Source organism: Sciurus carolinensis, chromosome 7 (genome assembly GCF_902686445.1).
Source record: "Sciurus carolinensis chromosome 7, mSciCar1.2, whole genome shotgun sequence".
Lineage (NCBI taxonomy): Eukaryota > Metazoa > Chordata > Mammalia > Rodentia > Sciuridae > Sciurus > Sciurus carolinensis.
In genome coordinates this window covers 28,753,536-28,772,215 of record NC_062219.1, presented here as the reverse complement: position 1 = coordinate 28,772,215, position 18,680 = coordinate 28,753,536, and the positions used below count along the sequence as shown (strand labels likewise).

At 36.4% G+C, this 18,680-nt stretch overlaps 1 pseudogene; it reads left to right on the top strand.

Annotated features, from left to right (window-relative positions):
• The first annotated feature begins 6,436 nt into the window (after positions 1–6,436).
• Positions 6,437–6,828, top strand: LOC124989144 (40S ribosomal protein S24-like; annotated as a pseudogene).
• The last annotated feature ends 11,852 nt before the right edge of the window (positions 6,829–18,680 follow it).

Genomic DNA, 18,680 nt, shown 5'->3' with positions numbered 1-18,680 from the left:
GCATACCATTTGTGTAATCATAAATTTACATAGGGTAATGTTGTTTGATTCATTCTGCCATTTTTTTCCCTTCTCCCCCACCCCTCCCAACCCTCCCCTCCCTCTATACAGTACTTCCTTCCTCCATTCCTACCCCCCTCCCTAAACCCAACTCCAACCCCAACATTAACCCCTCCCACCCCCCATTATGTGTCATCATTCACTTATTAGCGATATCATTCTTCCTTTGGTTTTTTGAGATTGGCTTATCTCACTTAGCATGATATTCTCCAGTTTCATCCATTTGCCTGCAAATGCCATAATTTTATCATTCTTTATGGCTGAGTAATATTCCATTGTATATATATACCACAGTTTCTTTATCCATTCATCAATTGAAGGACATCTAGGTTGGTTCCACAATCTGGCTATTGTGAACTGAGCAGCTATGAACATTGATGTGACTGTATCTCTGTAATATGCTGATTTTAAGTCCTTTGGGTATAGGCCAAGGAGTGGGATAGCTGGGTCAAATGGTGGTTCCATTCCAAGTTTTCTAAGGAGTCTCCATACTGCTTTCCAGAGTGGCTGCACTAATTTGCAGCCCCACCAGCAATGTATGAGTGTACCTTTTTCCCCACATCCTCGCCAACACCTGTTGTTGCTTGTATTCTTGATAATCGCCATTCTAATTGGGGTGAGATGGAATCTTAGTGTAGTTTTGATTTGCATTTCTCTTATTACTAGAGATGTTGAACATTTTTCCATATGTTTGTTGATTGCTTGTATATCTTCTTCTGTGAAGTGTCTATCCATTTCCTTAGCCCATTTGTCGATTGGATTATTTGCATTCTTGGTGTAGACTTTTTTGAGTTCTTTATAGATTCTGGAGATTAGTGCTCTATCTGAAGTATGATTGGCAAAGATTTTCTCCCACTCTGTAGGCTCTTTCTTCACATTGCTGATAGTTTCTTTTGCTGAGAGAAAACTTTTTAGTTTGAATCTATCCCAGGTATTAATTCTTGCTTTTATTTCTTGTGCTATGGGAGTCCTGTTGAGGAAGTCTGGTCCTAAGCCGACATGTTGAAGCTCTGGACCTACTTTTTCTTCTATAAGGTGCAAGGTCTCTGGTCTGATTCCGAGGTCCTTAATCCATTTTGAGTTTAGTTTCATGCATGGTGAGAGATAAGGGTTTATTTCATTCTGTTGCATATGGATTTCCAATTGTGCCAGCACCATTTATTGAAGAGGCTATCTTTTCTCCATTGCATATTGTTGGAACCTTTGTCTAGTATGAGAAAATTGTATTTATTTGGGTTTGTGTCCGTGTCCTCTATTCTGTACCATTGATCCACCTTTCTATTTTGGTACCAATACCATGCCGTTTTTGTTACTATTGCTTTGTAGTAGAGTTGAAGATCTGGTATTGCGATACCCCCTGCTTCACTCTTTCTGCCAAGGATTGCTTTAGCTATTCTGGGTTTTTTATTCTTCCAGATGAATTTCATAATTTCTTGCTCTATTTCTGTAAGGTACATCATTGGGATTTTAATTGGAATTGCATTGAATCTGTATAGCACTTTTGGTAGTATGGCCATTTTGACAATATTAATTCTTCCTATCCAAGAACATGGGAGATCTTTCCATCTTCTAAGGTTTTCTTTAATTTCTTTCTTTAGTGTTCTGTAGTTCTCATTGTAGAGGTCTTTCACCTCTTTTGTGAGATTGATTTAAAAGGCATGTTTTAAATGTGTGATGTGCATGTTCAACTAAGGCCTGTCCAGTAGAATTGTGGGGAATTCCATGGATTAGAATTATACTCCATTGATTACAAAACTGAGCAAAGGCACTAGAAATATAAGCAGGGGTTTTTAAATGATGAGGTTTACCCATGGTGACAATGCAAAGGAGCACATGAGAGATACAGGCTAAGACCTCCGAACAACGTGCACTGGCCCATATAAGGCCTGAGAATGTATCTACGGTAACATGTAAAAAAGAATAGGGGTGGAAGGGAGGAAAATGAGTTATATCCCTCTGCCAAAGGGCATTAGAATGTAAACCTTGAGGGTTGACAGTTTCCCAAGTAGGGGAACAAAAGGTGTGCAATGAGAGCAATTATTAATGATGAAACAGGCCTATTGAGAGGAAATAGAAAAGGTTTTCATTAAAAAGTGAGCATTTTGATGAAAAAAAATGTGTGATTCCATGGCATTTGAAAAGAAAGGATAAAGTGATTTTATCCTCAGCATCAGCATGAGCATTTCCATCAGTGAATGGTCCAGGAATTTTAGTGTGACTATGTATGTGAGCAAGAAATATTGGAGCTGCGCAATCCTATAAAGGGATTGAAGAGTGATAAACAGGGATAACAAATTACAGTCTAAATGAGGTGATAAAATTGCAGAGGAAATATGAGGCATCAGTTTGGCTATATACTGAGAATCTATAATGATATTTAAGGCAGTGGGAAACATACGAAGAGTCAAAATAATTGCACCTAATTCTGCTCACTGAGGAGAAGCTTCAGGCAATGTGAAATAATTAGTCCATTTTTTATCAGTGAATATAAATACCACACCCTGTTGTTTTCCTCCATTAGTATAAACAGTAATCCCACTGAAGAGTGGAATGGAGATTATAGAAGAAGGAGCATGAGAAACTTGACACAACAAGAAAAGGTGTTCATCCGGAAGTGTATGGAAAGCAATAGGAGCTAAAAAAAAATCAGTTAAGACAGTTCGATAATATGAAGAACATTATACTGTAAATGTAAAGTCTTTCCATAAGATAAAGTACATGAATATCTGTTCCTGTAAGAGATAAAATATGATTTCGACCACATGAGATCAATCGAGCATACAGATCAGCATAAGGGAGAACATTTCTTCCTGAAAAGTGAGGAAAATATAACCACTCTTTTATATGCAAGGCTTGATTATAAATGGCAACAACTACAGCAAAGGCATAAGGCTTTCCTGTAAAGATTACTAGAGATAAAGGAACATTGAGTGTTGTGAGTCTATAAAAACTATAGATACTTTTTCATTAACATGCTGAAGAGCTGCAGTCAGTGCAGGTGTTAACTGGAAAACAAAATGGTGGGATTATGTTGCTTTTTCAACAATCAGAAAAAGGTGACAGCATATCAGTGGTTAAAGAAATGTATGGTGGGGCCTAATTTAAATGTCCTAAAAATTACTGCATATGAACTAAGGAAAGTTTAGAAGGAAAAGTCAATATTGGAATATGAGGAATGGAATAATGTTGGAGTATTTTATGTCCTAAATAGTTAATAGGTAGTTGTCATTGAATTTTTTCCTGTGGCCACATGGAGGTCAGATTGTAATAGAATGTGTTGCAATTTAGTTAAAGCATCTTCTGTAAGTATTGGCCAAGCAATCAAAATATCATCCATATAATGATAAACAAGAACATGTGGGAAGAATTGTCAGAAAGGCTGAAGAGCCTTATTTACAAAATGTTGACATGATGTGGGGCTATTTAACAGACCGTGAGGAAGAACTTTCCAGTGATATCTATCAGCAGGCTTATGATGATTGAAAACAGGAACTGTGAATGCAAATTTTTCTCAATCGGGAAAGTGAGGAATAGTTAAAAACAAACAAATAGTCTTTTAGGTCTATTACATATAAGAAAAAATCCTGAGGAATTAGATTAGGGTCAGGCAATCCACACTGAAGTGGACCCATAGTTGTATACATTTATTAATTCTCTTAAATCTTGTAATAATCTCAATTTCCCTGACTTCTTCTTTAAGATAGAAATGGGCATATTCCATGGACTGGTAGAAGGTTCAATACGTCCCAATTATAACTGTTCTTGAATGAGGGCCTCTGTAGCAGCCACCTTTTCCTTAGACAATGGCCACTGTCCTACCCAGACAGGAGTGGCAACCTTCCATTTTAATGACAAGGTGGTCAAATCCGCAGAGACCCCTATTAAAAAAAGACAATTCCATAGACATTTGTAACTTGTGTAAGATGTCTCTGCCCCATATAGGAAGGGAACTGCCATAATGTACGGTTGAATATGAGTAATAACTTGCTGTGGGTTGAAAGGGGTGGAGCATCGCAACCATAGAGAACTTTTAAACATCTGTTTATTATTGCCTTCTATGCCCCAAACCAGGGTGGCCCTCTGCAAGGGCCATGCATGAGACCACATTGAGAAAGGTGTAACTGTAAACATTAGCACCCATGTCCAATAACCCTGTGCTTGACTGTTCATTTAAACGAAAGGTAAAGTTTGGTCTATTTTCAGTAATAGGTAAACATGCTTCAATAATAGTGGAACCAAGTCCTGCATTTAGGGGTTGTTGGGCAGTAATATGAGGAATGACAATTAATTGAGCTATGGAGGATCCTTTGGGGAGATTTAAGGGCATAAGAGACCAAACTTGAACATATATTACACCAGTATAATAAGAATCAATTACTCCAGGAATTATAAACTTTCTTTCTTTAGCACTGTGGGAGCAGGGCAAAATTAAACCAAAGGTATCTTTGGGTAGAGGTCCTTGAATTTGGGTAGCAAATAAACTTCCCCAGGAAGACATATTTGAGCATCCTCAGTAATCAAATCTACTCCTTTGCTCCCTTCTAGTGGCATGAAAGAATTTGTGGAAGGAACTTTTGTTTGAATTGGAAACATTTGTGAAGGAGACATCTGTGTCTGCTTTTGAAAAATGTTCCTCCTCCTTTGGCCCTGGGTCGGGAGGTGACTGGTAATTGGGTTTCCCAACATGTCTTAGATCTTCATTGATTAGCCCAATGAAATCCTTTATGACACATTGGACAGTTCTGATTGGGCCATATTTGTGGCCCCCCCCCCTTTTTTTTTTAAAACCTTACTATCCTTTTGAAGATGGTCAGGTTTTTTGCAATTGTAACAAAGTTTATCAGGGGGTTTTAAAACAGCAGCCATTAAAGTCACTTTATGAGTTTCAGTTCCAACATTATGACATGCCTTTATTAAATCGGAAAGTGCAGTGTCCTCTTTATGATAGATAGATTTCATTACATTCTTACAATCTTGGTAAGCATTTTCTTTTTTTTATTATTATTATTGTATACAAATGGGATACATGTTGTTTCTCTATTTGTACATGGAGTCAAGGCTTACCATTTGTGTAATCATACGTTTACATAGGGCAATGATGTTTGATTCATTATTTTTTTCCCTTCCCCCCACCCCTCCCACCCCTCATTTCCCTCTATACAGTCCTTCTTTCCTTCATTCTTACCACACTCCTTATCCCTAACCCTAAACCTAACCCTAACCCTAATGCTAACCCCTCCCACCCCCCATTATATGTCCTCATCCGCTTATCAGCGAGATCATTCGTCCTTTAGTTTTTTGAGGTTGGCTTATTTCACTTAGCAGGATATTCTCCAATTTCATCCATTTGCCTGCAAATGCCATAATTTTATCATTCTTCTTGGTAAGCATTTTCATAAGCCAGTTGCTTGGTCAGAATATTGGCAGCCTCCAAGTTGTCTATTCGTCTTTCAATAGCTTTAGTCAATCAGTAAAAAAAAATTAATAAAAGGCTCCCCTGAGGTTTGCTGAATTATATAGCAAAGGACTTGGAAGGACCCCGAGTGTCTGGGATCCTCCTCCATGCTTTACAAACTAAGGTTCTAATCTGGGCAATGGCAGCTGCAGGCAAATGAGCTTGTTGTCGTAATATCCCTCTTTGACCCGTGCAAAACTAGTCATCATAATCAATGTTAACATTTCCTTGAGTATTATGCTCAGCCTGAACACGGGCTAAATCAGAGTATTCTTGTAAAAACACTGTATTTGGGGCAAGAGAAATAACCATTTTCACCAATGCTTTCTGAACATTGGGAATGATGGCATAACACGTTCCCAGTCCCTCTATCATAGTAAGAGTGAAATTACTATTGATTCCACTCTCCAGCACTGTCCTTCTTAATTCTTTAAACACAGCAAAAGGCAATTTTTCATATTCTGGTTGATTAGAATCAATCTAATGAGGCAGATAGCTGAGGCCTGAGTTTCTCCCTCTGCAGCTGCTGCCTGAGACATTCCAATAAAGGAGACTGGACAGCAGGGAGGAAGAGGAGGGAGAGGAGAGGAATGCGAGGAGAGGGCTGAGAAAAAACTTCAGAGACTACTGGAGATGTTTGCAGCTCTGTCTAGCCTATTTTTGAGATAGCATCTCAGCACAAGTACTAAGCAATTCTTGACCTATATCTTCCTAATCTTTGGGTCTTAGGGACCCAATCTCTGAATACCATAGACAGCAAGAATTTATTTCAGACAGCAAAGCAGCAAGATCAGCATTACTTCCAGTATGTTTAACCTTAAGAGGCAAATAAGAAAGTTCAGTCTGGATGCGCATAGATATGATTGGCCGGCAGAAAGTGGTTCTCTTTTCCTCCCTGGTTTCTGAGGATCTACCGCCATCATGAATGACACAGTAACTATCCAGACCAAGAAGTTCATGACCAACTGACTACTTCAGAGGAAACAAATGGTCATTGATGTTCTTCACCCTAGGAAAGCAACAGTACCTAAGACAGAAATTCGAGAAAAATTAGCCAAAATGTACAAGACCACACCAGATGTCATCTTTGTGTTTGGATTCAGAACCCATTTTGGAGGTGGCAAGACAACTGGCTCTGGCATGATCTATGACTCATTGGATTATGCAAAGAAAAATAAACCCAAACAGAGACTGGCAAGACATGGCCTGTATGAAAAGAAAAATACCTCAAGAAAACAGGAAAGGAATGGAAGAACAGAATGAAGAAAGTCAGGGGGACTGCAAAGGCCAATGTTGGTGCTGGCAAAAAGTGAGCCAGAGATTGGATAACAGCCAAAGGAGTAAAGATTCTGCAGTGACATTACCTGTGGTGATTATGAGACTTTTTCATAAGGATTAATAAATTGTAAAAACTTAAAAAAAAAAAAAAAAGAAAGTTAGTTCAGTCTATGATGACGTTGAGCATCAGACTGGGAATTCCCCATAGCTTATCAGTGGGATTTGTACAGTCGATGAGAGACGTGTATCAAAGGCTGTTCCAGGTAGTAAACTATCCCCTTCTCCTGTCAACACGTCCAGAATGGTTCCTGCTCAGGGCACCAGCCATAAAGGTTAATTGGAGTCCACCTATAAGGGTTAAGGGGAGAGCAAGAAAGAGGCAAGCACACAGGATGATGAACAGCAAGAAGTGGCTTCCATGGGAAAGTCAGTTCAGTTTTATTATCTATTCCAGGGTCATATTAAATTACATTAGGTTACATAGTGCAGTTAGCTTTGCTCTTATGCAGATCATATAACTTGCTTGCTTCTCAGAGTCCATTAGTACCAAATGTTATTATAATAAGACAATGTATCTTGGTCTCAAGGACAGAGGAGTTGCAGTGCATTGCTAAGCCATTCAAACAGGAGGCCTATTGTCTGAGGAGTTTGCTCAACTCAAGGACATTGCTCCTCTGTACATTGGCCTGAAATCCCTACAGCCAAGTGCAACATCTGAGTCATTTTGAGACCAGTTATCACTAAGGCCTCAGTATTATATTTTGATCTATCAATAACATCAGCAAACTCTAGAGACCCAGCCAATGTACATAGTACTGAATAATTGCTAAAGCCAATCACCCTCTGGGGGTACATTTTATACAGTGGAATACTATAAGTAAGTTGAACTTTCAAACCTTGCACTTAATACCAAAATTAGAGATATGATATGGATTAAACAACAGAAATTCTTCTGTGTGTCTAGAGATACTGAATTAGTCATTCTCCCCAATGGTGAGGATATGGCAGTACCAGAGAGGGTCATACTCAGAACCACTAGCTTGACCATGATATTAAGCAAAGGAAGAGTTGATTTTAAAAGTGTCTTATGTGAGTATGGTAAAGGACCAGGATAAGCATTAAATTCAAAGGTACTCAAAAACAAGACAAGCAATCATAGAAATTATGATTAGGAATGAAAATGTAAATTTTCAAGTTTTACAAATAAAAACAGTAACATCATGAAATTGGGAGAGAGGCAAGGATAAAATGTGCTAATTTCTTAATATCACATTTCAGATTAAATATGTACTGAGAATGAAATTTAACACTATGCCTATCTCAGTATTGTAAGTCTCTATTCTTAACTACAGGGGAGATTTTAAGTATTAATGAACTACTGTGTATGAAATATTTGAAGTTCAACAACACTCTTAGACTCAGTCTCATTTTACTGACATATTCATAACTTGTCTACTGTGAATTGTGTGGGTCTAAACATTGGTATCCTTGTATTGCTATAGTATGCTGAGTTTAATTCTGAATAAATAGTAAGAAGTATAGGTTTTCCACTGGTTCCATACTTAGTATTTAGGAAAACTCTATGCCATTTTACACAATGGGCAATCATTTTTTCAAAATATATTGAATGATATTATAATCATTTATACACTTGTCTGCATTTCTCAGATAAAAATTTCCTAAAGGGCAAAATACATGTTTTAATATTGATATTATTGATATTACTGATATTAACTTCATACCAGACATATAACCTGGAAAATACCATATAATTAGCAAATATTTTAATCAAATGATACACACATAAAAATATTAAAATAAATTACAATAGCTTTAATCCAAGTACATCACTCCAAAGTAAATATTTAAAAGGGGCAGAGTGACACACAGTGACAGGTTTCAGCACTTACATATAATTGCCAGATGTTGCATTATTGTTTAAGTAGCTGAATTCATGTTACCTAACCCCATGTTTTGCTTACATGTGTAAATATTTTGTATCACCTTCAACCTAGTTAGGAAGAAAGACATGTAACCAGTGGAACACAAACCATACACAGTTGAAGTATGTCACCTGTGTGGAGGTCTGTAAGGCAATAATAATAGTGAAAGCATTGCATTCATTAATAGTTTTATGTTGGAAAAGGGCATGAGGAATTTGCTATGTAATGCTAATAGAGTATGGGAACAATGCCTGGAAAGAAGAGATGGTTGTGTGAGGGAAGTAGTAAAAGGAGGGAGAAATGGAGCAATACATAGGAGGAAGGAGTATAACATGAAAGTGTGTGTTTGAGTCTGTTCCATGTGAGAGGAAGTTTCTGGTCAAATTTCCCTCCATATTTGATACTGTCTACTGATTCACCCTCAGCTGGCCCGGTGTCCATGTGGAGGTCTGTGCTGAGGAAGTTTGTCCTATTCTTGAAGTCACATCCCCTTTGCCAAGATGCCTTGGTGTTAATGCCTCTTCCCTATTCTGTCCTATATTTGAAAGGAGAGGAAAGTGAGCAAGGTTTTGACTACCAGCTCAGCTGTATTTCCTGGCCATGTTCACATCCCATATTTTCAACTGCCTTACCATGCCCATCAATAAAAATGAACTTTGTCTTATTTTTGAAGGCACTGTTTAGTTTTGCATACAGGCCTTGGTTTTAGTCCCTCTGCCCTGAATCCCTATCCTGTATTTGAAAGGTGAGTGAAGTGAGTGAGTGGCTAGCAGCTCGGGTGCAACTCCTGTCCAAGCTCAGCTCCCACATTTGTCCATGCCTTATCATGCTCATCAATAAAAACAACTTGTGTGCTGAGAATACGCACAAGTACACTGAGGTCGAGGAATTTTCTCCTGACGCCTGAGATCAAGCTTTGCTTATCATTCATTGATCAGAAGCAACCTCTTGAGACTTCTGGAATTGTGCAGAAAGAAACAACAACAACAACAATACAGGAACAACAAACTGAGAAAGAAGTACTATTTGTGCTCTGTTCCATCAGACACATATTTGGATTCATGGACATTCAGTTTCAGTCATTGTTAACAGTCATGAAAATTACTTTCACACATATTAAGGTGAGTTTCCCATTCTAAATTTCAAAATAAATGTAAAAAGCAAATAGTGTAATTGTGTGTGTGTGTGTGTGTGTGTGTGTGTGTTGGATATTACTGGAAATAGATTTCTTGTATCTGATATTGGAAATTGATCCATACCTCAAATATGATGTGAAATTACTAAAGATTGGGTACATTATTATTAGTTTAATTTCCTCCTGAGAATTGAAAATTAAGGATTTGGGGTAAAATTTTTATAAAGAAATGTATTTATATGAATGTATACATACACATATATAGGAGGAAGTGACAGACAGAGGTGTACCTTAAATCATGGATAGTCGATAGCTAGCTAAAAGTTAGAATTGTTCAAGGGTTCTCTAGGAACTGTGTATTGTTCAATTCAGTGTTCCACCCTACCTCTCCTCTACCCTATACCTCTCTAAAGGAGCTAGTCCCCTGAAAAAACACAGAAATTGTTTTCAGAGTCTGTGTCCTCTACTGTCTGTTCATGGTCTTGTGCCAACTTGGATGGTCTATAATGTGGAAGGAATCTTGAGTTTGAGATTATTGAAAAAGAGAAAATCAAATGTGTCATTTGTTTAACCTTCAAATATCTTCCAATTATACAATGTGCAATAGCACACATCACTTGTTCTCATAATTATGTTCTAAATGCTCTTAAAAGTTCCAAACCTAGTTATACAAACATATTTGCAGGAATGATGTATCTCAGCAGGACTGGATTCTACATAAATGGCATGAGTTGTCTTGTGCTCTGTATAAGAGGCTCATACATTTTCATATTGGTGTGCTAGTAAAGTGCTTTGGTTTGTCAACTGTATATTGCTGCATAAAAGTTCTCAAAGTCTTGGAAATTATAGTGAAAAACTGAATGACTTTCTCTTTGACCACTGCATCATCATCCAAAGTTCTACTCCTGTGACTCCTCTTACCCCATCTCTGCAGAATCAGAGCTTTGTGAGAAGTTCTTAAGCTTCAGTAGGAAACCCAATTTGGATCTTTGCCACTGGCTCCATAACTGATCAGAACTTCCCTCTGGTGTGCTTAGTTACTCTCAGCTGGCATAGTTATCACCTGGCCTTATCAGTGGTGGAACCATTCCCAGACCAGCAAAACATACGTTATCCACACACGGTTCTAAGCTTGGCATCTCCACTGATTATTCTAGAGCACATCTTGGAAAATTCACAAATTAAGAACACATTCTGAGTGGTTGGGTGTTTTCCTCTCCCTGAAAATGTTGTGTCCCTTTGAAGCAATCTACTTGAATCAGGGATTTAAAATATATCATAAAATCCAGATTTTCTAATTTCCTCTTCATCTACATTTCCAAAGAGATGGAATTAACAAGTTTATAAATTGTGTCAAACGTTTTCTCTGATTTGTGGATGCTAATCCAAAACAAGGGAGGTTGGGGAGGGGAATAATAGAAATTTATTGAACTAGACAAAGGGAAATGAAGGGAAGGAAGGGAGAAGGGATTAGGAAACACAGTAGAATTAATCAGACATAACTTTTCTAGCCTTGCATTTGGACACATGGACCAGAAAAACTTGCATCATGTACAACCACAAGAGTGGGATCCTAAATAGAAAAAATTATACTCTATGTATGTATAATTTGCTAAGATACATTCTACTGTCATGTTTACCTAAAAAGAACAAATAAAAAAAACAAATAAAAAAATTTTAAAAATTGTAATAGAAAGACAGAATGTTTTCATCTCTGAAGTCCTATTTAGTGCACATTTTGGGCCCAGAACCAACCTTCTGGGAATGATGGGATATTTCTATCCATTCAAAAAAAAAATGACAAAATTTTAGAATTTTTTTTACTCATTTTTGAAACCACTGATTAATTTTTAAAATTCTTTCTTGATAGTACTTAGATTATGTTTTTATATCTTCCATAGATTTAAATATACTTATATGCAATCCCTACAAAATTATGGATTAATAGATCATCAAACAATTTAAATGTTTTGTTGTATTTGAAGGATCTACCTTTTTTTATAGTTTTGATTGCTAAGTCATATTGACATGTCATTGTCTATAGTACTATTAAAAGGATGTTAAAATGAAGTTCATGGATCCTCTACATTTTCACATATCAGACATTTCTGTTGTACTATTCAGGTCTGACTAACAATAAAAGTTGAGGATGCTGTTCTCATGAATTCACCTCTTCTCCTTTCACATATGACATTTTCTCCACAAAACATAAAAAGAGAGTTTCTCCAGTTTACCCCCAAAATTAAGAAATATTTTTGATGAGATCCTGTTGATGGCAGAGAAGCAGAGATCCAGATTCCCAGCAATGAAGAGGTGAGGTGAAGATCTGGACTGGATCCAAACTACATCTTTCTTTCAGAGACAACAATGATGCTGAGCTGGAGTTTTCAGATATGCTTAGATTCCCACTCTATTCCTCTACCTAAAATTTGCTGTTCTACCCTCTGGATGCCAGCATAACTGTGTGTATATAGAAAGAGAAGCCACAGGACAAATTATCTGAGTTAGAGAATAAAACATTTTCCTCAAGGACCAAGGCTTTTTCCTCCAAAGAGTGCACAGAATGTGGATAAGACATGTGTAAGTTTGAAGCACCAAGAAAATGGAACAAAGTCCATGGAGCTAAAGTAGCTCATTCATTTATTCAATCAAAATTGTTTTTTGAATGCCTTGTGCCAAGCTCTAAGAATAGATACTGCCCATGACTTTAGAAAATATAAATTGCATATTGTACAAAAAAAACCCTATATGAACAGCATATTATCATTGCATATGGGGGTATGGACTAGACTTTCTTCATTTGGATTGGCATGCATGCCATCAGCACTGTTCCTGATAATGCACGACATTTTGTGAGAGCAGAGCTATTAATGTACATTATTTGCCAAATTTTGCTTTGAAAAATCTGCTGACATTGAGCCTGGACACTTACACCTACCAGTTCTTTCTTTACAGGATGCAAACGCATACACAGTAGAACCAAAATATATGAGCAAATTCTAGAATTCTCCATGGGGGCAAGAACTTAGAGATAAGATAGCTTCTCAAGTCTTAGCATTCATCTTCCTATCCTACTTCTTCAACCCAATGCACACAAATACTTTTGTCTTGTACAGTGACCTGGTATTCTTCAGTACTCTGCACTTACACCTAGACCTCTCAAGACTTCTAATACACACCAACCTTGGTCAAGGTCTTGGGTGCTGTTTGCCTTTCCCTGCATTTTTATACTTTCATTCTCTACATCTCACATCCTAGGGAATCACAACCTCAAATCAAACATTTGGTAATGTTTGGTTTTGAAGTCATTAAATATGTATGATGTTATGTCCATGATATTGTTTAAAATGCTAACCAAGCACATCACCCAGTATTTAAATGTCCAAGATTCTTGTATGGACACCTGGAATGTATAATACTCACAGTACAATCAAATGACGCATGGTGAATGAGTGCACTTGGTGTAAATATGCTCATATCATGTTGGATAATATTGGGTCAGGGTTTAATGTGTGTCTGACTGTGGAAGGTTTTTTGAGTAATGTTCTAATTTGACCGATATTCATATGTATTGATTTATTTTCCTTTGATTAAGGGCTTTCATGTTTCTATGTGTATAACTTGTGCAGTTTTCATTTTTTTATTATTTTTTATTTATCTTTTAATTTTTTACAGACTGCATTTTGATTCATTGTGGTTTTCATTTTTACCTGCTTTAACTGTTCAATGTAACTAATGAGAATATTCTCTGAATCTAGAGCAATGAGTTTATTTTTAAAATGTAAGGGAACAAAAAATATGAGGAATACTTCTCAAAGTATTCCAGGAAATAGAAAAGGAGGGTACCCTACCGAACTCATTCTATGAAGCTAATATCACCCTCATACCCAAATCAGGAAAAGACACATCAAGGAAAGAAAATTTTAGACCAATATCCTTGATGAATATAGATGCAAAGATCCTTAACAAAATATTGGCAAACCGTATCCAAAATCATATTAAGAAAATTGTGCACCACGATCAAGTGGGGTTCATCCCTGGAATGCAAGGATGGTTCAACATTCATAAATCAATAAACGTAATCCAACATGTCAAAAAAAAAAATGAGGATATAAAAATAAATGCATATAACCAAATCATGTAAGTTTTGAAAACACAGATCCATCAAAAGTACATGAAGCATTCATTTATACTCATATAACATATTCAATAATAAGACTAAACACCCTAGAGTCACACAGGCATGGATGACATTTTCACATCTAGTGGGTGAAAGGAACCAGTCACAAAGTATATATGTTATATTTCACTTTGTACGAAGTAAAAAAGTCAATGAATTTGGGTCACCTAGACATCAAAGTAATTATTTCTAGTTTTAAGATAGAAATAAACAATGAACGTAGAGAATTCATGTGCATGTGATAGATTGGGAAATGAGAGAATAGAGGAGTGCAGATGGATCTATGAAGAAATAATTGTGAGTGTATTACCTATAAAAAAACGTGAATGCAGTGCTATTGGATTGGGTGTGGGAAATTCAGCTTTTGAAGATCCTATCACTAATATCCTGTTTGCAGTTCTTAGTACATTTAAATCTTTCTGACAATCCAACATGTTTTTTGCTTGCTCATGCTGCCTTATTGTTCATAGGTATGTTTCTCTTATAATACACTAGACCTCTTAGCCCACCTCTTGTCCACACACCCAGAGAACTTTCTATAGTTTGATCTTGTCTGAGAAACTAAAGTAAGAGATGTGGTTCTTGTTTGTTGTTCCTGTGTATTTATCTATTGTTAAGCACAGAGTAAGAATCTAATATGTGACATCTTCAATGAATATGTATGGTTTCCATCTGCATGAATAATAAACTGATTCCTACTCCTAATGTGAGCAATATTTATTATGCCAATACACGCTATGGATGACTATTTGCACAATGTGTCATTTACTAATGGAGCAGAAACTGCTAGCTCTTTCCTTTTAACCCTGGCAAACAACTGAGTTACATTTACCAAACTTCCTTGCAGTTAGCCCTGATCATGTCATTAAGCTTTATACAAATAGAAATAAGTGTAAATAACATGTGCCAATGCCAGGCATGACCATACAAAATTCCACTCTTCTCCATGTTCTGGGCTTTTCTTGCTGTTTAGAATGTTGACAAACCAAGGTTGCCTAGAAAGCATCATGCTCATAATGAAAAATATTTTCTTCCACCCTATTCCATAATCATAAAATGCAGAATTTAGGACACTTGTCGTTTCCACCTGCTTTGTGCTCTGAGTTGTAATTTAGAATAAGATTTCTCATGATGACTATTTTTGCCTGGTCTGCTCCAATGTAGTTGTGGTGTAAATTTTTTTAAGTCAAATAATGTCAGTCGGTATGTAATAAGTGGGTAATTATGTAGATGTAACTATGTATCTTCCCCAGACCAATTTACTGTGCTTGCTTTGTGTGTAAGCACATGGATGTGAAAACTTATATGTGATTGGCATGTCTCAACTTATACTCGGTAGAAACTTGAATATGTATTGATTTTTTCAAAGGTGCCGGAAGACACCCTCTCCAGGCCTCTTCAAATGACCATTATAAAACACACAAGTCTAGCACTTCATTTAAATTGTCAGATTACTCTGGAAATTTTTGTTGGAAATATCAGTTTGTCTTCATTTTGGAATATTGGGTTGGCTTCAATTTGCTCTACCACCACTGAACAATGGTTTTATCTCAAAGGAGCAATTTCTTTACAGTTAAACTACATATTTACCACTACTATCTAGTTTCCTGTAAAAAGTCAAATGTTTTCTCAATTAAGCCATCATGGTTAAAGAGTGTTTGTGTGTTTGTGTCTCTTTTTTTATGCTGGATATAGTATCATAACATTTATATTTTAGAGATTGATGCAAAACAATTTTTACATGAGTTTACAAATTCTATATGACTTTATATGCATCCCTGTACAATCAGTTTTAAAGCATTTGGTATTTTTACCACATTTCCAGGAGACACTTTCATTTCATATTTAAAATTTTTATTTTATTGGTTCTTTTTATTTGTACATGACACTATTTTTATATGATTATACAAGCATAAAATATATCTTATTCTAATTCAAATTAAAAGAAATTGCAGTAAGAAAATGCATAACATTGTTTATTCCCCCAATTTAATTAGGAAGAATACTAATGAAAGAAAATCGACATATACACAATGACTGTGTAGGTAGCCTGAGCCCAAAGCCAAAGAGAGAAGATCTGGGTCCTCTAAATGCTTCTCGGACAATCTGTGACCTCAGAAAGACCTCAGGAGCTAGAAAAATGCCACTTTCTCCTTTCTTCCCTCTTTCAGTTACTTCTCTGGATATTTTTATCCCTCTCTCCTCCCCTCCTCTTCCACTAACTAGAAATTCTGTCTCTTCACTTTTAGAAGGTTAGTTCCTGGTTTTCTAAAGCCCAGGAAACATGCCAACGCTTACCCCTTGACTTCTTTGCAGGTTGAAGAATGAATACATTCTCCAAATGTTTCCACTATTGTCTTTCCTTTACGGTTTACCTCTTTGGAGGATCATTCAAATCAGGTAACTTTCTCTCAGAGGCACAACTCTCAAAAGTTAGCTGATAATGACTAAGAATGCTGTATCTGAAGAAACAACACTTGAAATAGAGCAAGGCTATCTGTTCACTAAATCACTCTCCCGAGAAGTGCTCATTATAGCCTCAGGATTGTTATGAGAAGAACTATCACCAAGACCTCAGCAGTGTATTATGACCTATTGATGACATCACATAGCCCAAGGACCCACCAATATATATTTATAGTACTGCAGCATTGCTAAAATACGTCATCTAAGATGACACTGCTTATAAATTGGAATTTTGAACTTTCATAAATTACACTTAAAATTAGAAATGATGTGATTGGCTTATCTCACTTAACATGATATTCTCCAACTGCATCCATTTACCTGCAAATGTGTACAATGAATCAAAATAAATAAATTTTTTAAAAATTAGAATTGATGTGGATTAAACAAAGGAAATCCTACTATGTATCTATGGCAACTACATTACTCAATCTCCCAGTGGTAAGGATGTGGTAGTACCAGACAGGATCATGCTCACCACCATGTTTGACTCATAGAAAAAGTAAAGGCTGTATCTCACAAGTACTATTTACAGTACATAGAGGCCTAGGTGAGAGGCATATAAGAATGTAGGTGTGTATATACCGCAGTTTCTTTATCCAACATCTATTGAAGGGCATCTAGGTTGGCATTTGCAGGTAAATTGATGGAATTGGAGAATATCATCCTAAATGAAATAAGCCAGTCCCAAAATACCAAAGGCCAAATGTTTTCTCTGACAAGTAGATGATGATACATAATGGGAGTGGGGGGTGGAGGGTAAGAGATGAATGGAAAAAATTTGGATTATGTAGAGGGAAATGAGAGGGGGAGGGAGTTGGGGTACAAAAGATGGTGGAATGAGACAGACATCATTACCCATGTACATGTACAGTTACGCAAATGGTGTGACTACATTGTGTACAAGCACAGAAATGGAAAGGTGTACCCCATTTGTGTACAATGAATCAAAATGCAGTCTGTAAAAATTTAAAAAAAAAAAGGTGTGGGTGTGAGAATATCTCATCCATCCATACACTGCTGGCAGTTATTGAATTTTCCCTGCTGCTGGTGAGAGTCTTTTGTATCTTCACAGCCAGACTCATCTCTTCTGCCACTCTTCCTCACCTCTTCCACTTGGCAGAAAGAAGATAACACCCAGCTTCACCATACCTATTCTTTGTCAGGAATTCTGTTCTTGTCAAGCCCATATTTCTATCCTTGAGCCCAGTCTGTCTTCTGAAGGAAGTTTAATTTTACCTCACACCTTGAAATGCACCTTTTATTTTAGGGTTAATATGTTTTTAATCTTAGTCTTTATTATTATCATGGTCTAGACTCCTTCATTCTCATTTACCTCCATTGGCTTATTCTTCAGAGTTCTCTCATTTATCATGGCCCCTGAATTAGAGGCATGTTTATCAATATCATTCCAGTTTTGTAAGCTATTTTAAAATGTAAAAGTTAAGAATAAGTATTATCTTGCATGCACGTATCAAATTGGTAAAAAAAAAATGGGAGGGTAAATCTGTAACCAATGATTATGTAGATATAGCCTAATGAGGAAACTTCATAAACTAAAATATTGATTTACATGGACATTTAAGGCAAAATTTCATGAAACAGAAAAACAAATAGCCTAGTACTTTATAATCTCACTTTATAAAGGGACATTTACAAGGTTGGTATCTCTATCTTTACATCTTCTTTGGGGGTTTTGGATTTTAAGCCTCTAAACTGAAAAAAATGAATCAATAAATTTTGGTTGTTGATTGGTATTAAATTAATTTCCAAGGATAGATGGTCAACTGAGTAAAATATACCATGTGAGGGAGTGTCTGGAGATGTCAAAAAGAAAATATGACTCAATAAAATAATCACAAGTTTTCATTAACAGACTACTATGTAACACTAAGTATATTATTAACTCAATAATCTTTAATATTTTTAAAAGGAAAAATATATATATTTTACCTCAAAGTAAATGACTCAATTAGGTTAAGATCCATGGGAAAGGGTTGTTCTTATTTTATTGTTATTCTATTGCTTCAATAGAAAATTATCACAACTTCATCAGTTAAATATGTTTTCTCTTGTAGATCTTGAGTTCAAAAGTCCACTAAGGAACTTGAGGTGTCAGCAGGCTGCTCCTTTCTGGAGGTTCAAGTTGAGGATCTTCCTATT